Source organism: Eptatretus burgeri, chromosome 4 (genome assembly GCF_056783735.1).
Source record: "Eptatretus burgeri isolate ZD-2024b chromosome 4, Ebu_testis_v1, whole genome shotgun sequence".
In the NCBI taxonomy this organism is placed as follows: Eukaryota; Metazoa; Chordata; class Myxini; order Myxiniformes; family Myxinidae; genus Eptatretus; species Eptatretus burgeri.
This window is the reverse complement of record NC_140964.1, coordinates 136,422,728-136,444,061: the sequence shown is the minus strand read 5'-3', so window position 1 is coordinate 136,444,061 and position 21,334 is coordinate 136,422,728. Positions and strand designations below refer to the sequence as shown.

The 21,334-nt window shown below is 42.6% G+C and overlaps 1 protein-coding gene across 1 annotated transcript in view; it reads left to right on the top strand.

Moving 5' to 3' along the window:
• The first annotated feature begins 417 nt into the window (after positions 1-417).
• OBSCN (obscurin, cytoskeletal calmodulin and titin-interacting RhoGEF) overlaps positions 418-21,334 on the top strand; it is a 498,370-nt gene continuing 477,453 nt past the window's right edge. Inside the window, exon 1 of the mRNA XM_085876584.1 lies at positions 418-597. The gene's annotated coding sequence lies outside the window, so the exon portion shown is untranslated. The remainder of the gene's footprint in view (positions 598-21,334) is intronic.

Genomic DNA, 21,334 nt, shown 5'->3' with positions numbered 1-21,334 from the left:
ACAGGTTGGGTAAGGTGACGAGAACAAGATGAGATTTGATGTTGATTCGGATCCTGATCCGGCAGATTAGTGGGTGACAACTCTAAACCGTTCAGCCTTGCGGAGGTGTGCACTCTCCCGAGTGGTGTTCTACTTTCATTATAATGTGACGTTTTGTATGAAAACCTTACCACCTTGTTTATTGCATCTCCGCCCCCCCCCCCCCCCCATCACATCGTCCTTGTAGACGAACGACCTCCCCATGCCACAATCATGCGGATGGTCAGCAGGGTGTTCAAGGCCCCCATCCACTGGCCCTAAATATAGCACGGATCGGGGTGTGAGGGACCCGTGGGGTGGACACGCTATTTGTGTCCTCTCGGGCGATGACCCTCCCCGCGAGCCGGAGACCGCGTAGCAACAGCTCGGCCCTTGTGATCAGTGAGGCAGAGACGACGACCGAGGACTGGACCTTGTCCTTGCCCAGGTTCCGGTACGAGTCCCCTTGTGATGTAATGTGTCTGGAATGGCGTGAAGGTCACAAACTACCTTAATCAGTGCTGAGGGGTCCACGTTCACCCTTCCCTTTGTAATCGGTCCTGAGCCCATCACCATCAGGTAACCTTGTTACCTGTTTGAAGATCCGTGTTGTTTTTATTTATTTATTTATTTATTTTTGTGTAAAGTTTAAAAGTATGACGTATCGTGTTTACATTAGTTCCTGAAGGTTTTTTTTGTGTGTTTGTTTCGTGTGCAAGGGATATATCTATACACAGGTGGGATGACGTTCTCCATTTGAGATTTGGGGGAAAATGGTTTCGAACAAAGGCCGAGATTTAAAAAATAAAACTTTCCTTTTCATGCCAAAGCGGTCTTACATGACCTTGCGATGTCTAACCCCCCCCGCCCCCCCTCCAAAAAAAATCTAAAGTGTGTGTGTGTGTGTGTGTGTGTGTGTGTGTGTGTGTGTGTGTGTGTGTGTGTGTGTGTGTGTGTGTGTGTGTGTGTGTGTGTGTGTGTGTGTATGGAGAGAGAGAGTCCGGTGAGAGCACCAAGCATGATGGCGATTCGATTCTCTGAGCACACAGTGAGTGTCCTTGTCTTGGTTCTCTGATAATGATCTCGGTAGTTGGTAGCTCTGGTTGTGTCCTCACATTTTGGGGTCTCATCGTTGTCTCTCTCTCTCTCTCTCTCTCTCTCTCTCTCTCTCTCTCTCTCTCTCTCTCTCTCTCTCTCTCTCTCTCTCTCTCTCTCTCTCTCTCTGTGTCTGTGTCTGTGTCTGTGTCTGTGTCTGTGTCTGTGTCTGTGTCTGTGTCTGTGTCTGTGTATGCAGTATTAGGTATCAATCAAAGAAGCACACTGACCCGATGACATGACGCTGACGTCATGTCCATAAATTACGCCAACGCATCACCTCCAAACTCGGAGACATCCATCCTTTGCAGCCTCCTGACTGGTGATCACCAGGGCAGGTACAATGTGCTCATGTGGCACGTGATGCTTGTTGCGCTGTGATCCGACTCGATCTGTGGTGCCCTGATGCCTCTTCAAGTTGGGGGGGTTGAATTTGGAGTGTGTGAGTGTGAGTGTTTACACATACACAGGGTGTTTAAAGAAAAAAAAAAAGAGGACTATTTGTTTTATTGTGGAAAAATGAAAAACAGGTTGCAAGTTCAGTATACATTGATGGAAACCTTACACCATGTCATTTTCAAATTGCTAATGATACTGTTTGTAATTGACATTTTCAATGTGTCGTCCACCTCTGTTCAAGTGGGCTTTGATCCTGACTCCAAATTCCTACACAACTCGCCTGCAAGTGGCTGGAGTGGTAGCGTGATGGTTGTCCTCCACCTCCTGCTTCAGGACAGCAAGGGTTCAAGGTTTCTTAGCACAAACTTGACCTTTGGCACTCTCCCGTCCCCCCCAACAGAAAAAAAAATCCAATGGAATCAAATCCGGGCTGTGGGATGCCCACTCATGCACTGCGCCCAGGCTGCTCATGACACGATTTCCAAACAGCTGGTGGAGCAAGTCGATGGTTTCAACTGCAGTTTGCGCTGGGGCACCGTCCTCCATGAACCATGCAAGTCTGAGTTCGTTTGAAGACGGTTGTTGAGCAAGATCAGCGTGGAATCAACGAAAGTCCTCGCGGTACTGCTCGCCGTTCACCGTCACCGTCTTACCATTGGCGTCCTCAAACCAATACGGTCCAAGCATACCCCCATCTGACATTCAATATGCTGAAAGTTCAGAAGTGAGAATGCACCACACAGATGAGGCCTTAGGACTTTCGACAGCAGAATCTCTCACAAGATCAATGTTCCCTTGGTCCGTGGTGACGCTTGGTGAGCGGCCACTGTTTCCTTTTATTTCGATGTTTCACGCTTCCATGTGCTCGGAAGTGCTCCACAACCTCTGAATGCTCCCATTGGAAAGTCCATTACAGGTGTGAATATTGTAATCCTGACAACTGTCCTTTGAATTCCTCATCAATTCCATAATCCAACCGATCATTCGGGAATATTTCTGAAAACCAGGTAGGCCACACCTGCACGTGTATCTCGAAGGAATTGGCAGAGGTACAATGGAAATGCTACTTCTCAACAGTCACATCATCGCAATTGATGAGATTGATGATAAGTATCTATTAAAGATCTTCTACTCTCTTTCTTTCTCCATGTCCATGTACCAGACGTCACCAGGTGGATGGAACAGCGATATGTTGCCCTGATGAGTCCTAATAAGGGTGAAACCAGGTCAGGAGCTTCGCTTTTCATCTGCTTGGTGACAGCTTTTGACTTTGCCTCACTTGAACTGCTGGACGCCCGTCAGGGTTGGCAGGCATGACGCCATCGTGATGAGGTCATCATCACGACGTTGGTCCAGGAGAACTTAACAATTTCCATTCATATATATATATATATATATATATATATATATATATATATATATATATATATATATATATATATATATATATATATATATATATATATATATATATATATATATATATATATATATATAACCACATTGACATTCCATGGTAACCACATTGTTTGTAATGTTTGTGAGTAGCAACAGCAGCAGGAAATCAAACTTGAACTTCCACCACATTTTATTAAAACCTGGTTTCCATGGCTACAGACCGGTCCTCTCACCGATTACATCATCCCATAATACATACAATCTCAGTTTGCACTGTTGTATGAGAGACAACAAATTGGTTGCAGAAAGTGTGTTTGTGGTTGCTGTACCATAATGGTGTACCTGCATATCAGGATAACCACCATTGACAGGACGTCATTAACCACAGGATGGTGGTTCGTGGGAACTTTGTCTTTGTTTTCAGTTCTCTTCTGGACTGAACTTTGAATGACAAACAAATTCCTCATTTACTGTTGGGAAGCTTTTCTTTACAAAGGATCGAGTCGTGTCTGCTTGTTGCTTCAACCCACGGAAATCTTGGGCAGCAACAATCACCGACATGATTCTCTGATGCATCATTGCCAACAAACCAAGCTGTGATTTCATGATGGACACGTTCTCATTTTGTAATGTTAATCAAAAACACTGAATGTAATTACCATCTACACACCACCACCGAAGGTATATGAATGTAATCACCTCCACCACCTACACACCACCACTGAAGATAGACAAATGTAATTCCCTCCACCACCAAAGGTAGACAAAGGTAATTACCTCTGCCACCTCCACTCCACCACCAAAGGTAGACGTATGTAAGTACCTCCACCATTGCCACTCCACTACCAAAGATAGATAAATGTGATTGCCTCCACCACCTCCATGATGCCCACCAAAGTAGACGAATGTAATTACCTCCATCAACTCCACTCCACCACCGAAGGTAGATGAATGTAATTATCTCCACTACCTACACATCACCACCAACGGTAGACAAATGTAATTACCTCCACTACCGACACGCCACCACCAAAGGTAGACAAATGTAATTATCTCCACCACTGAAGGTAGATTAATGCAATTACCTCCGCCATCTCCACCTCCACCACAAGAGGTTGATGGAGGTAATGTTTTCACCATAGTTTGTCTATTTCTCTATATTTGTCTGCAGGATATCTCAAAATGGCATGGACAGATTCAGCCAAAACTCGTTGGACAAGTTGGGTGTTTGACAAGAACCAATTGTTTTGATTTTGGTGAAGATCCTGATCCGGATAGGAAAAAATTATTTAATTAGGTGATTCTTCACCATTGAAAGATCGGGCCAAAAACAATATATAGCATGATATTTCAAAAATGTATGGACGGGTTTGTCCAAAACTTGGTGGGTGAGTTGGGGAGGTGACAAGAACAAGTCGATTCAATTTTGAGTCGGGTCCGCATCCAGATCTGGCCGATCAGTGGGATACAAAATATAAACTGTTCAGCCTGGTGGAAGTATGCACTCGACTGAATGCCACTCGAGTTGCTTCTGATGTCCTCTTACCTTTGTCTCAAACACCTTGATCTTCAAGCATCTTCAAGCGGTGGTACTTGCTCTACCGAGTGCCATTCTAGTTCCTATTTGTGACTTCCTGATCTGTTTTGTTCTCACATTTCGCCATTGTCGATACGGTGTTGCCAAGAAATCCCCTTACATAAAGCAGTCAATGACAACAGTCTCACCGGAGGTGCCACACGATATGCAAATGCCAAATCAAACGGAATCGATTCCAGGAGCTGCTACCTTTGGCTGATTCAAATACAAACTACTCATTGGTTGAAAAACGACACTGATTGCCTTTGTGTGCAATGTACTCATCTTGTCGCAAGGACAGCAGATTGAACCAGAATTGCCAGCCCATTGTCACGGCGATAGGTTATTGTCAGCTTGCTTCTCCAAGATGCAATCAAAGCGTCACATTGGCCATCCTGCCAGTTCATGCCAGATTTAGATTTTAACGTGTGCCAAATGTTTCTGCAACATTTGTACAATGCAAAAAGGTCGACACGTATATGTTATGCGAATGTGAAGTTATTGTACGCTGCAGTCACATAATGGTCTTCCTTGACGCAGAGATGCCACGAGAAAATTACAACAAACAAGCTCCAAGTAGAAGCTGAACTTCAAACTTCTATAAAGTTCCTTCAAAGACCATTGGAGCAGATATTCGATGATGTGGAATGTCTGAAAATACTTCTTTTTTTTTCTGTACACATAGTCGAGGCTCATGGAAGAGCTATGATATATCAGTGGACAGTGATTAAATACACCAACAGCATGGGAGAGGGAGGGCAATGTTCAGGGGGAGAATGGGCGAGGGGAAATCCAGGGATGGAAGAGCAGAAGTTCGTCCGTGAAATGGCTGGAAAACTTTGCAACTTGTTTTTGGAAATTTAAACTTTAAAATGAAGAGGATTCTGTGGGTCCATGGAGGGCCTTGTTCTGCTTTTTGATACCAACCAAATGTTACCTTCTGGTAACCTGAAAATGAAGTTACAAACCATGATCGATGCAATATGTCATTGTCCACATGTAACACCGGTCAGTTACTGTTGTTCTACAGAGTCACAGTCACAAAATCCCAGTGCCACATCTCGAATAACAGAGTAATTTACTTGGTATTTTCACTGTGGAAGAGTGTAAGTAATTATTCTCAAAATAAGCAACTTGAAAAGTTGAATGGATGACTTGATAACTGACTCGAAAATCCTTGGATGACTTGGTATTGTACACTGAAGTCACCACCGAGTTTAACGTGTATCCACTACCACCGAAGGTGGATGGCTTGGAAAAAATACTTGGATGACTTGGTAATGGATGATTTGGCAAACGGATGACTTGGGAACTGACTCAAAAATCCTTCGATGACTTGGCAACTGGCTAGAAGATCCTTGGATGACTTGGTAATGGATGACTTTGGCAATGGATGACTTTGGCAATGGATGACTTGGCAATGGATGACTTGACAACTGACTAGAAAAATCCTTGGATGACTTTGCAATGGATGTCTTGGCAATGGATGACTTGGCAACCGATTAGAAAAATCCTTGCATGACTTTGCAACGGATGACTTTGCAACGGATGACTTTGCAACGGATGACTTTGCAACCGATTAGAAAAATCCTTGGATGACTTGGCAACGGATGACTTTGCAACTGACTAGAAAAATCCTTGGATGACTTGACAACGGATGACTTGACAACGGATGACTTAACAACGGATGACTTAACAACGGATGACTTGACAACGGATGACTTGGCAACGGATGACTTGGCAACGGATGACCTGGCAACGGATGACCTGGCAACGGATGACCTGGCAACGGATGACCTGGCAACGGATGACCTGGCAACGGATGACCTGGCAACGGATGACCTTGCAACGGATGACTTTGCAACGGATGACTTTGCAACGGATGACTTTGCAACGGATGACTTTGCAACGGATGGCTTTGCAACGGATGACTTTGCAACGGATGACTTTACAACGGATGACTTTGCAACGGATGACTTTGCAACGGATGACTTTGCAACGGATGACTTTGCAACGGATGACTTTGCAACGGATGACTTTGCAACGGATGACTTTGCAACGGATGACTTTGCAACGGATGACTTTGCAACGGATGACTTTGCAACGGATGACTTTGCAACGGATGACTTTGCAACGGATGACTTTGCAACGGATGACTTTGCAACGGATGACTTTGCAACGGATGACTTTGCAACGGATGACTTTGCAACGGATGACTTTGCAACGGATGACTTTGCAACGGATGACTTTGCAACGGATGACTTTGCAACGGATGACTTTGCAACGGATGACTTTGCAACGGATGACTTTGCAACGGATGACTTTGCAACGGATGACTTTGCAACGGATGACTTTGCAACGGATGACTTTGCAACGGATGACTTTGCAACGGATGACTTTGCAACGGATGACTTTGCAACGGATGACTTTGCAACGGATGACTTTGCAACTGATTAGAAAAATCCTTGGATGACTTTGCAATGCATGACTTGGCAATGGATGACTTGGCAATGGATGACTTGGCAATGGATGACTTAGCAACCGACTAGAAAAATCATTGGATGACCTGGTGCTGGTGGATGCATCAGCCAATCCTCTGTCTGTCTGTGTCCCATATTTTGGGGCTTCCCTTTACAGTAGCACAAGATCCATAAACAAAGCTTATTTCATTGTGTGCCTCGCATCACAAAACAAAGCTCAATTGTCATCTTTGTCCGTCAGTGAAGCCTCAGCGATGTTTTCAGTGCATGGACGATTGTTCCATTGTTCCTGTAACAATACATGTAATCCAGTCTCTCTCTGGTGATGGTGCTTTTAATTGCAGAGCCCATTTACACATTCATTCCACCTTTGAAAATATCTATTCTGCTTTTTATGTTGACGCTGAACGCAATCGGTTGTACTTCGCAAGGCACAGCAATAAGGAAATGCTTGTTCATATGCAGTGGTTTCTCCATATGAAATGAGAATCACAATAGTTGTCGCAGGTTTGACTTCAAAATGATTGTTACATCGGTTCCCTCATCGAATACTGCAGCCCTAATTATGGCAAAACATCCCTCAGTCCAGAAAAAAATAATCACTATCTCGTGCATGTGACAATACATCATTACGTGACTTTAGGGGAGCCACGGCTCTCTCCCGAAGGGCACCATCACCTGCTTGTAGTGGGGAGGAATGTCCACCATTCCCAGATCTGTCCGCATTACTTGGGAGGTTGAGCTGTGAGCATGAAGTAATGGATGACTTGGAGGTGCAATTGGCAAAGAACCAAGAGGTGGGATCGGTCTAAGATCGTATCCAAATGAGAGATGTTGTCGGAAATGTTGTGGGTTGTGGTTTATAACCAACAATTAACAGGCAATTGATTTTCGGTTGTTACTGTTAACATTTGTGAAACATTTCGGGTGGCCCAAAAATGATGACAAATTTACAATTGTGATTGAAAAGCTTTAATGTAGAAAAGCAACAATTTTTTTTTTCCCCCATCATGTACTGTGTTAACAATATTCTTGCTTTAGTCGTTTTCAAATGGGCTAGCTATTCTTCACGCCTGGTGGCAGATGTGCATCATCTGGAGGGCTTCCTCAAGAGTGTCGCGCAAAGTCCTGCAGACCTTCAGCCGTGTTTTTCTTGGAATGTCTTCAAGGAGCTTTGTTGAGAAGATAATTCTTCCTTGACTGCAGTATGTTCATGGGGTTTTGGGTGGAGGGGTTTTTTTTATCACCAATCTGTCTTGAGCACTCCATTCTGCTTGCTGTGGCTTTTCTGGTGTTTGGAGGGGCAATTTCATATAGGAAGTACAGGCTGTTGATATTTGTTGGTTTCAGGCACCCCGTAATTCATTGGCCGCTTTCATTCAGTGCAGGGGGGGGGGGTCTATATCTTCTCAGCATGAGAAGATCATTCCCACACTGCACTTTAGCATAGGACCAGTGCTGACATAGCTCCAAGTATGGAGAGATGTGCGCTCATTTTGAGTGAACAAGCTTTCTGAGGAAATTGTTCACTTTAGCCTTTGTTTTCTCCACATTAACCTTGCAAGACAAGGTGCGGTCCAGTATCAATCACTTCCAGGTAACTGGCTCAGGATTGCAGCATTGGCGAAGCAGCTCCCATCCCAGGTTATGGACAATTTCCTGTTGGCATCGTGGGTCCCAAGCGATTCTGGCAGACGTGTTTCTTGGTCCGGTTTGGACGAAGCCGATTCACCATGTCGTGTGAGGACAGGTGACCCTCAATTTCTTCGTAGTCCTTAACTTGGGCAACAATGGCAAGGTCATCAGCATACAAAAAGCTTCTGGTCCCAGGTTGTATCGGTTGGTTATTCATGGAGATGTTGAACAGCTGAGGAGCTGGAGTACGCTCCCCTGTGGCAGGAAACCCTCTGTGTGTTCTAGTTTGCTCTCTTCAGCTCTCTCTCTTCCTTCAAGTTTGATTTGGATTCTCCTGTTCTCTTGAAGTTATTCGAAAATCCTTATCAGTTGATAGTCCCTCAGCATGTGGTGGATTTCAGCAACCTTCCTCTGTGGTTGACTGTGTCATAAGCTGCTGTTAGGTTGATGAATACACCTCCAGTTGCCAAACCTCTCTGGAAACCATCCTCTGTGCCAGATGAGGTACAGTGCTTGCCCTGTCGGAAACCAGCCTGTTCTGGAATGAGATGTTCTTCCACCGGAGGTGGAAAACAGTTGAGGATCACACGCTTGTGGAGCTTATAGAGGTGGAAAGTGCAAGGTCTTTTGGTCTGTAGCTTTTTGGTTTTGAAGGCTCAATTCCTGGATTCGGAGTGCCATAGCACACACTTCACTCAATATCTTTGGAATGTTGAGGGAAGGTGAACAGTTTTTTTTTAAAGAGATTCAGCAGCCATTTCAAGGGTTTGGGAACTAAAGTGCTTGATCTTCTCGGGACAAATGCCAACGAAGCCAATTGCACGTCTATGTTTGTCGAATTTCAACTTTGACATGAAATCACATCTTCAGTATCTCCTCTATCTCCCCATACACTGTAAGTTATAGCTCTCAGTGAAGTGTAGTTCCCTCGAATAGCATAGTTCAAACCAGCAGCGGTGGCAAAGCACTGAAACTCAACTCTGATTTTCTCGAAATCATGAAAATTGGACACATATACTGCTATTCCATATTTGGGGAGAATTGTCCTGGTTAGCTCAGCTCATGATGATTTTGTTACAAAACGATGACTGTCTGAGTAGTTGTCCATCTTCAACCACACTTTGGGCTGCCTTGTTGAAGCCCTGCCATTCTCTAGGAGCCTGTGGGCAACTTGATCTCCAGTAATGTTTATGGTGGGGCCTGGCTTTATGTGGGTCGTTACTCGGCTGAGTTGGTTGTCCATGCTCTCATACTGTTGTGGGTCATGTCCACATTTTCTCTTGTGAACTGCCATGACTTTCTCCCTTCCTCCAACACTGCGGAGGTCAGCTCTTCACCAGCCATTAAAGTTTAGTTTCATTAGAAAAGGGATCATCCCCAAACATGGTCATATATTCTTCATTCTGCTGAGATAGCTCAGGAATTAAGCGTGGAATTAAATCTTCTCTGCAGCCACACATCCATCCATAACTTTTTTTTTTTTTTAAATATCTCGCTCACAGACAAACTAACGGGCGATAACGTAATCTCCGTCTCCCTTAGTTTGTGGAGGTAATAATTAGATATTTCAAAATTAATGTTATCTGTAGAATGTTTCGTAGTTTTGTCTAATTGGGTGTCCTTTGATGATGAGATGCGTTGGGCCAGTAATACTTATCACATTCAGTGGCAGTGAAGAAAGATGGAATATTCTTACCGACACTACCAAAGGTGGATGAATGTTATGTTTTTAACTCTCTGTCCGTCTGTCCGTCCGTCTGTCTGTCTAAGCAGAATAAATCAAAACTATCGATGGATTTGGACAGAACTTGGTGGACACGTTGGCTGTTTGATTCGATTTTGCGAAGATCTGGATCCAGGTTATTCGTGGGATACAAAATGTAAACTTGTCAGTTTGGTGGAGGAATACGCTCTACCAAGTGCCGTCCTAGTTAATCAACAGTTTACTTTGTGCTTCTGCTGCAAGAAAAAGAAAAATAGAAGAGTAGTTTAACTTTTAGAGGTGGCTACAATTTGGCTGAAAAAAGTAGTTTGCTGCAGTAAAAGGCAACCATGAAATTAGACTAATCCACGGCAGGGAAGTCAATAAAAGGGTGAAAACAATGGATTGAATCAACAGAGCGATAATCATAGTATTGTGAAAGTGTTGGAAACAAGAAGAAGGTGATATTTTGGTTGTTAATCCTTTGCCAGAACAAAAGAGCAAATTCTGTTTTTCCCATCCGTTGTCGCACCTGTCGACTGATGCAGAACGACACGAGCCCTTTACTATGAACACGACTGTAGTTTTCCATTCCAGTGAAAAAAAAAAAGTCATTTACGAGAGCAGCTTGGCCGATTTTCAAAATATTATTCCCAAACGCGGCTACGTGTTGATATATGATGCGAGGTATGGCTTAAACAATCGCCGCGAGAAAAAAAAAATAACCACTCATCATTTTGGAAGACACCCTCTGTGTGAGATTTCCAAATATTATTGATTCAAAACATAAATTTTCTCCTTTAAATTTAAATCTTTTTCAGGATATTCAGTGAAATGCCTTTTGTCTAATAAAAAATAAATAAATAAATAACTTCCTCCCTCTCGATGCCCTCCTTCCTTCAGTCCTCAACACCTTGTCTTGCTTTACCTGCTGGAACTTCCACGTAAGGTTTTCATGGCATTCACACCCTCAGAATGATGTCATGATCAGAGGAGATCCACAATGTGTATCAACCTCTTGGACCTTCATCAGCACCTTGTTCTATAGACCATTTTAACAGAACCATGTGCCTGTTTTCAAGGCCTGAGTAGCTGGGTCACACTCAGCAGGCCGTCATAATTTGATTTGGGTGGGGATAGTAAAACAAGAAAGGCAAAAGGGTGAAGAGTATGTTCAGATAATCACTCGCAACATAAATGCTATCCAAGCTGGCTTGGCCACCCTCAGGCGTTGTACAAATTATACATTACACAAAGGTAGCCACGTCTGTCTGTCTGTCTTGTATGCACTCCTACGCCACTGGACGGAATGAGTTGTAACTTGGTGGTTGTACCCGGGGTGTACCCAGAAATGTTTCTGGCGGTTATAAACATTCATATGCCTGTTGGTTTTGACTTAAGTGGAGAGTTCTCCGTGTAAATGTGTGTCGTGTGGCGCCGTTCCTGGTGGAAGTCGGTTGGTAGCATGTTCATTCCTCGTGAACTACTTCACCTCTTTGGGTTCCTTCTGATTACTCGAATGTAGTACTGCATTTGGTTTTCCGTTTGAATACGTTTGCACCAGATCCTGATGCCGTGTGGACTGTGCTTCCCCGTTGACGGACCACCGGTTGCTTGTACGCGTGTTCTTCCCGACATTTTTTTTTCTTCTTTGTTCCTTTCACACTTCTTTCTACTTTTTCACGTTTTTCCATTTATTCATTCTCCTTCTTGTTTTTCTTATTTTCTTTTATCGCTTTTACTCTTTATTTCTCTGTATTTATCTGTCTGTCTGTCGAAGGAGAAGTGAATTGTTGCAGAAACTGTTTGCGAGTCTCACTTGGCTGTGCGTCGTGGAGTAGTGGCTGAAACCTGAATCCCACGCAGGTTCCTCCTGACGACTCCATCTTTGCCCTTTACTTCTTCGGGTTCCCCCTGATGACTCCAATGCAGTATTTGGTTTTCCGTTTGATTACAAGTCATAACATATAACATCAAATCTCTGCGAGAAAACTATCATATATCTTCTTAACTTTGTACAATACTGTGTCTGTCTATTTTGTATAATCTCCGAAACTGCTGGACCAAAATGAGTTTATGTTTTGTGGTTGTACTTGGGGTGTACAGTGGATTTTTTTTTTTTTGAGAAGGTTAGGGTGATTATGCTGAATTTATGTTTTAACATAAAAGTGAATGAATTATCATCCGATGTAGTTTGTTGATATTAACTCGTGTTTTAACATTAACATTTCTCTGATTGAAACCCATTCACCTCCGGCTTGGCTTTAAAAGCCCACCTGATGTGCATATTCTGGATCCAGGGCTCAGCCAGTGTCGGTAGCAATTATCCCGGATGTATTCCCAATGTTTTCTCGAGAGATAAAAAAAAAACCCATGCCTCCAAGGAAATAAAATATCACTTTCACTTCGCCACCAGGCCAGTGCAGGGAATGCCACCCAAAAGAACATTTAATGTTGTGTGTCGTGAAGTTTTGACATTATGTACACGAATCGACAATCGCCTGCCATCATTGTCACAGTGCCACTCATTATTTTGATATGAGCAAATACAATCCGTTGTTTTGTTGATGGCAATATTAAGGAGGAGGGGGGGAGAATGGAGGTGGAGAAAAAAAAGTGGAAGGGGGAGAGAGAGAGAGAGAGAGAGAGGAGAGGAGAGGAGAGGAGAGGAGAGGAGAGGAGAGGAGAGGAGAGGGAAAGAATGCGCGAGTGCAATGTCGGGGCGACTCCTGCAGATGTGAAGCCCACCCAGTTTATCATTCATCCGAGAGACGGCACACACATTGATGATTCACCCTGCTTGTGAAACACCGGGATGCCAGTTTATAGCTCTGTCGGGATTCAAACCCAGACCAGACAGCGGAGAGTGAGTGTGTGGACCTCTCGTCCCTCCTGCCATGATGTGGCAACTCATTACTTTGTAACAACTGAAAATGTTTTTTTATACGCCCGATATATATATATATATATATATATATATATATATATATATATATATATATATATATATATATATATATATATATATATATATATATATATATATATATATATATATATATATATATATATATATATATATCCGGGCATATTATGTGATTCCGGTCGTCCGTCCGTCCGTCCGCCTGTCTGTCTGTCTGTCTGTCCGTCTGTCCGTTCCTGTCTGCACTCTAACTCCCAAAGTTTTCAACTTTCACGTTTCATATTTGGTACATAAGTACAGACTGTGGAGACGGTGTGTCGTGATATACGTTCGTCATCTCAAGTGGTTGCCATGGCAACCAGGATGCTGTTTTCCATGTAGTAGCACAATTCTGTATATACCTTCTTGTTCGGGCGTATATTGTTATCTTCGAATTTATTTTCTGTACCCCAAGTTGATGAGGCAGCAATGTGCAGGTCGAGTTCCATGACATCAAATGCTCCATGACCTGTTAACAACTCGTGTCATCTCCCACACGAACACATTATCTATGCCCTGCTGATCATCATTTTGGAAGTGAGATTGCAACTGGGAAGGATAAATTATACAAAAAAGGAGACACTCTGATCTTCAATGTGGCATCACACTGACATCATGTGCATCAGTTATGCCAACACCATCTGGATCGGTGGCTCTGCTTCAACATGTGATCATCAATCTCAGTCTTCAAAGACCTGAGTGCCACACAGACGTGATCTGAGATTAGCGGTGATGTCAGCATAATGACTCATTTATGATCAGTGTCACTCCTTTTGTAACACACACACACACACACACACACACACACACACACACACACACACACACACACACACACACACACACACACACACACACACACACACACACACACACACACACACACACACACACACACACACACACACACACCTCATGGATAGACCCAAGTAGGAATCCAATTTATTTAAACTTTCCCGACCTTTGCTCGGAAAATGAAAAGATTGGCTTGCTTGACCTCGTCCATATATGATTGACTAAATCACAGTAAATGTAAGAACTCCATGAGCCTTTACCAAACCTCATCAGTCGACGACTATTTCCTTCGCATATTTTATGGGTCTTGACCAAGAACTGAGATTTGAAATCAAATTTGAAAGATTGTAAATTTTCAACAAAAATAATGATAAAATGCTTCTTTTGTCACTTTCTTTCCATCGGATATCACGATCTCCAGCCAGCACGAGATGATGCAACCGACTTGGGTTTTCGTCGTCCACCGAGCGAAGCAATTGATGATCTCTTTGTCTGTCCAGGTGGTTTCTTTCTCCTCTCTTAATACTTCGGGCATCATCATCAAACTTTGTTGGCACAATTTAGAACATCTTTCAATTCGGGTTACGCCATCTAAATTTACTTCCAGGTTTTTTCCATTCGGGCGAGTCCAAAGTAGACTTTAGTCAAAGCGTTTGGCATGCTGGATGATATCGTGACATTCCAGTGGGCCGCACTTCAGTCCCAACCACTGCATGTTGCTGATGTCCCATTTATTTGTTTGTCATGGATGGTGGTGGTGGTGGTTGTTGTTACCCTCGCCGAAGGAGAGGGTATTTCGCTTGGGCCCGTCTCTGTCTGTCTGTCTGTCTGTTTGTTTGTCTGCACAGAACTTTTGTGTCTTTCTTTGCGAGGGTAACTTCGCAAGTGTTTTGAGTTGTTGAATTGAGACGAAATTTCACCATTGGTGCGACTGCTCATGGAGAATGATATTTGATCATAATTATGACGTCATAGGTCACGTGGTGTGGCAGCCTTGTTCGAAAAACGGAAAAACTTTGGACCTCCGTATCTCGGAAACCGCACCAAGGAAAAAAAAATTCAAACTTGGCACACGGCGAGTACTCGTCGTGGGGAATAAGGGAGATTTTTAGATCCTCGAGGAGGATCTCTCAGTCTTCCTCACGTTGTTGTTCTTGTGGACTTTTTTTGTTTCACAGTCTACAGTTTTCATCGAAACTTCCTGAAACTTGGCGTATATATGTAAAAACACCCTGCGCAGACAGTAACCATCTGCGATTTTGAAAATTCCTCAAAGAAAAAAAGTTATGACGTCAAAATATCTCCGCTAATGGAAATCGCCTAAAAAATTATCTCAAACTTGGCAAGCTTTTTGAATTCTGTTTGCGGAAATCGAACAGGGCATTAGCAGAGATGAATTACCGCACATATGATACATCACTATGACGTCATAACAATTTTTATGACGTCATTCCTATTTTTTGACATTTTTTGTTTCACAGCCCAGAGTTTTCATCGGATCTTCGTGAAACTTGCCATGCATATGCAGAAAGCCCACGCGCAGACAGTAACCATCTCCGATTTTGGAATTTCTTCCGAGAAAAAAAAAAAAGTGGACGTCATTATATCGCTGCTAATGGAAATCGCCGAAACGAGGCAAGCCGTTTGAATTTTGTTTGCGGGAATCAAGCAGGGCATTAGCACAGATAATTTATCGCAAATCTGATACATCACAATGACGTCATATTCGTTTTTATGACGTCATCATTAAGAGGACGAGGATCTTAGTTCATTCGAGCTTGTTTTGTTTTTTTTTATGTGTACTTTTTTGAATAAGTCTTTTGAATTAAATTTTGAATTGAATTTATTTTAATCCCATTCTGAATTAAGTTGAATAACAATAAATGTCATGGGTCTGGGTCAGGTGTCCGAAGAAAGCGGGGTTGCATCAAAGCGGGACGTCTTGGTAACCCAGTCATCACTGTTATGTATAACAGTAGTTATAAAGTGACAGTTCCAGTTATGTCTCTTAATTACATAACACACCACTACATAAACACCACACAATACAAGTCCTGGTGAGGGTCTGCAATATGTGATTGCTCTTTTTTTGTTGTTGCTATCTCCACCACTGAAGGTGAAGGAGGTTATGTTTTCACCCCTTTCTGTCTGTTTGTTACTTGCAAAATCGAAGATTTTTCAAGTGCATTGGTTAATCTGTTTTGTTATTCTACATTTGTTATTTTGTTATTCTGTCTGTTTGTCTGTTTGTCGCCAACAGATCACAATTTAAAACCGATCTTCACGAAACTTCACCACATTGTAGAGTTTGTCATAAGGAAGAAGCCTATTGTTTTTGAGGTCAAAGGGTCAAAAGGTCAACATAGGTCAAAGCTCAACAACTTTGGTGGTATTTCTAAAATCCTCAATTTTTATCCGATTGACTTTAAATTTGAAGAGGATTTATATTTCAGGTCACTGAATTCAACCAGCCAATTATGTCGGAGCTCCACATCAGCCGAATTTCTAAAATTGCCAATTTTCATCCGATTCACTTGTGATTTGAAGAGGAGTTGCACATTTGGTCGTTGAATTCAACCACCAATTATTTTTGAGGTCAAATTTGTTTCATGGATTTTGCAAGTATCGTGCTCTGCGCTATGTCATCTTGTTTGTTTGTCTATTTGTTTGTGTACAGGATATCACAAAAAGTTGTTGACGGATCCGGATGAAATTTTGTGTGCAGCTTTGGTGTGTGACAAGGACAAACTGATTTAAGTGATGGGTAAAACTGAGGAAAGGGAGGGAAAGAAGTAACAACAGGAAAGATGTCGGATGATAGCAGAGGGAGAAGAAAAATTAAAAGACAGGTTACTGTCCTAGTGAAACAAATCCCAGGTGATGAAGCCCAGGTGGTTGGGATCAGTGTCGCCTAACAGCAAGAATCATAAACGAGAGATAATTCTGAACGAGACGTTGTAAACTCTGCAAATAGCTGCGTTGTGAAACTGCTGCTGTGTAGTGTCCCTGATGGAGAGAGACAGCTGAACTGCTGGAAATTAAATAAACATGCTTTGGAGGCTTCTGCCATCAGCATGACAAGTACACTGGGAGAAGTTTGGATTGAAGTTTAACCATATAAAGGTCAATTATTATTATTATTATTATTATTATTATTATTATTATTTCGTATGTCGTCTGTGGTTGCATCATTGCTGGGAGCGCATCTGTGCCGCTGATGCAGTGCCCCTGTTTCCAGTAAGCTGGTACTCGTTTTGCCGACCCCGCAAGGATGACAGGCTGTTTCAACCCACCTGGTGTTATTCAATGGAAATCTTTAAACTCCGATCAAACCATCAATAATAAGTGAATTGACAATTTGTTCATTCCGATGCATTTTGCTTGGGGGAATGTGAAGGTTCCAACAGGTCGAGGCAAAACTTATTGTAAACAAATTCAAGTGTTGTTTTCTAAAACATAAGCATGCACAAGGAACTTTGCGGGAGAAGGGCATTTGGCCCATCATGCCTGTGTGACACTGACGCTACACCAACATCCTGACTATATACTTTTTCTAACTAACAAGGTAGCTCAAAAGTAATGCACTTTCACCTTTTTGAAGAATCCAATTGGTGTTTTACCCTTGATAGAATAACACGTGACTTCAAAGGATTATTATTTACTGTTTTATTCCTCGCTTCTCCTTTTTGAGGAACCACCTCCCAGAGGCTCACTCTTCCCTCTGGGGCTTCAAGCAAGCAGTGCACCGCCATCTCTTGTCATCCCCAATTCTGTCCCGTGATCTTTGTTTACCCCCATTAACCTATATGAACCCAACTATCTTGCTTGCTAGTATCAGCATTTCCTCCCCTTGTTCGTTCATTCCCTCAATGTTTGTCTCACTGTCTGATCTATCTTGCTCTTCCATGAGCCTCGCTCCTGTGAAGAAGGAAATTTTAAAAGGATTATTAGATGAGAAAATCTCCTTTTACATGATCGTCTCTCTTTTGATGTATTTGTCGAAATTATCTTAAGTGACAAAACAAATTAACTTTACTTTGGAGAAAATAGAGTTTAGTGATGTCCTTGAGTTGTAAAGTCAACACTGCACACATCTGTGATTGATCTTTGTCCACTTCCTCCTCCTTGCATTGGCTACAACTCTTCTGATATTGTAAGTTCTCCTGATTTTTCATTTTTCCCAATATTCGAGGCTCATTAACCTACACACACGCGAATCACAAAGCGGGGTTTAGCAATTGCTTCTGTCTGTCTGTCTGCAGATGTCAGTCTGCGATTGAGAAAATACTTAATTCCAATGGAATGTTATATTTTGAACACGAATATAAATCAGGAAACAAACCTGTAGTTTATCCGCAATTTGGCAAAATGTACGGAATGTCATCCTGATTGCACATGCGCGCAGATGAGTAAGGTTATTCTTTTCATTTTACCTGTGTTTCTGGCAGTCAAACAACATTAAAAATTATTCCAAACGGTAAACTTCCTGTTGTTCGGGATGTCGTAAAGAACACAAACAACAGGCACGAAGAGTTCATTTAACTTGTTCGATAAGGCGGTGTAAAAGACGGTGAATCAATGGCGGTAAACTTCCTGTTGTTCGGGACGTCGTAAAGAACATAAACAACAGGCACGAAGAGTTCATTTAACTTGTTCGATAAGGTGGTGTAAAAGACGGTGAATCGACGGCGGTAAACTTCCGATCCAATGGTAGCTTGTTCTTGTACGACCTTTAAAACCTCTATTTTATTTCAATCGAGTTATACACTTGACCATTGTCGAACACTATTTGCCTTGTTTGCACTTCCATAAACCTCCAGTTGAGCAGTACAGTACTTCGGCAAAATTTTATGCCATAACGACCGATCGAATGTGCCGCTTGCATTCTCGGCGTTGATGATATCGAGATTCAGGCAAATCGGCGAATATATCGATCGTGCTCAGAAACGCAAAGAGAGAGTTAAAAAAAAAACCTTCGCAAGTCCTTTTTCTCCAGACTGAGTGTGGAACCATAAGGGGTTCGACATGAACTCCAGTTGGTAACAAGTAATCAGAATAATGTTTTTAAATGAACAATCCAGTGTGTGACTTACTTTAAGATCACGCATCTAGTCCCTCGGGTTTCACATCCTATTTCTGGGAGATCGTCCAAGTTTCACTCACTGGTAGTTTCAAACTCTTCCTTGTTCACGTCATCTGAAGTCTCTTTTACGTTTGCTGCACATCAAGGCCTTTTAGGGACAATTAGGCCTACTTGCCTTGTGAGTGTTGTTTAGGCCTTTTAGGCACAATTAGGCGTACTTTCCTTATGAGTGTTTTTTATGCCTTTTAGGCACAATTAGGCCTACTTGCCTTATGAGTGTTGTTTAGGCCTTTTAGGCACAATTAGGCGTATTTTCCTTATGAGTGTTTTTTATGCCTTTTAGGCACAATGAGGCCTACTTGCCTTATGAGTGTTGTTTGGGCCTTTTAGGCACAATTAGGCCTACTTGCCTTATGAGTGTTGTTTTGTTCTTTGAGGAACAATTAGGCCTACTTCCCTTATGAGTGTTGTTTCGGCCTCTGAGGCACAATGAGGTGAACTTGCCTTATGAGTGTTGTTTAGGCCTTTTAGGGACAATTATGCCTACTTTCCTTATGAGTGTTGTTTAGGCCTTTGAGGAACAATGAGGTGTACTTGCCTTATGAGTGTTTAGGCCTTTTCGGCACAATTAGGCATACTTGCCTTTTGAGTGTTGTTTTGGTCTTTGAGGCTCAATTAGGCCTATTTGCCTTATGAGTGTTGTTTAGGCCCTTGAGGCACAATGAGTGTTGTTTAGGCCTTTGAGGAACAATTTGGCCTACTTTCCTTATGAGTGTTGTTTAGGCCTTTGAGGCTCAATTAGGCCTATTTGCCTTATGAGTGTTGTTTCGATATTTGAGGCACAATTAGGCCTACTGCCTTATGAGTGTTATTTCGGCCTTTGAGGCACAATTAGGCCTACTTTCCTTATGAGTGTTGTTTAGGCCTTTGAGGCACAATGAGGCGTACTCGCCTTATGAGTGTTGTTTAGGCCTTTTAGGCACAATTAGGCGTACTTGCTTTATGAGTGTTGTTTAGGCCTTTGAGGAACAATGAGGCGTACTTGCTTTATGAGTGTTGTTTAGGCCTTTGAGGCACAATTACGCCTACTTGCCTTATGAGTGTTGTTTAGGCCTTTGAGGCACAATTAGGCGTACTTGCTTTATGAGTGTTGTTTAGGCCTTTGAGGAACAATGAGGAATACTTTCCTTATGAGTGTTGTTTGGACCTTTGAGGCACAATTCGGCCGACTTGCCTTATGAGTGTTGTTTGTTTGTTTGTTTTTGGGAGAATAATGCAGCAACCAACAACCAAGCACACATTTATTATGCAAACAAGAGAGGAGCACGACAAGTTAAAAAGACGAGGCCATTGTGTGCTGGCAAATGAGAAATTCCTGCTCTAATCTCCAGGGACACTCAACATCAACTTTGCCTACAATGGTGCAATCTTGTCACAATTTCTTAATGTCTGTAATGTGATCTATTGGTACAGGTGTTTTAGCCTCGGCATCACTTGGTCGCAAAGCCGTTGGACCGAAGGTATCCGGTGATGTTAGCTCCCAAACATCTTTTTTGGGTGTAATGTTGAAAGATTAACCGTGCTGTGCGATTGCAGGGCACACAGAGAGAGGAAGGGAACTGTGTTGTGGTGCAGGCACGGTGGATCGTCGGCGAGGTGGATTCTGTGTCTATTATTGGAGAAATGGTTGGTGAACGAGATGCACTGTCATTTCTCGAGAGAGAGCTAATTCTGTCTCGTGTATGTGGGGGGGGGGGGGCGTTTCAAATGTTATTTGGGGGATAGTGTTGGTTCGAGAAGGTAGTTAGGTGTTTGTGGAGGGAGTTATTGGAGGAAGGAGGACGGATGATGTTGAATAGGTGGTGGTAGCGGTGTGCTGTGGAATCTTTTTTTTGAATCTCTGAGTTAAGGGTTTATTTAATATGAAGGTACAGGGTGTAAAGGATCATTCACTGCCGATAAAATTGGGTTCCTCGCATGTCGAGGTGATCCTGGATTGGGAGTATTTGTGTTTTTATGGAGAGATTGTGGACATTTGTCAACGTTGTGATCCTCAGGGCCTCATTTTGAATTATTTGTGACATGTGAATGTTGGTATCAGATATTACTGTTGCCCAACTTCGGTTGGCATACTTTATGGTGCTATGAATGATTTGTTTGGATGTTGCAGAAAGTGACATTTTGTTGTCTA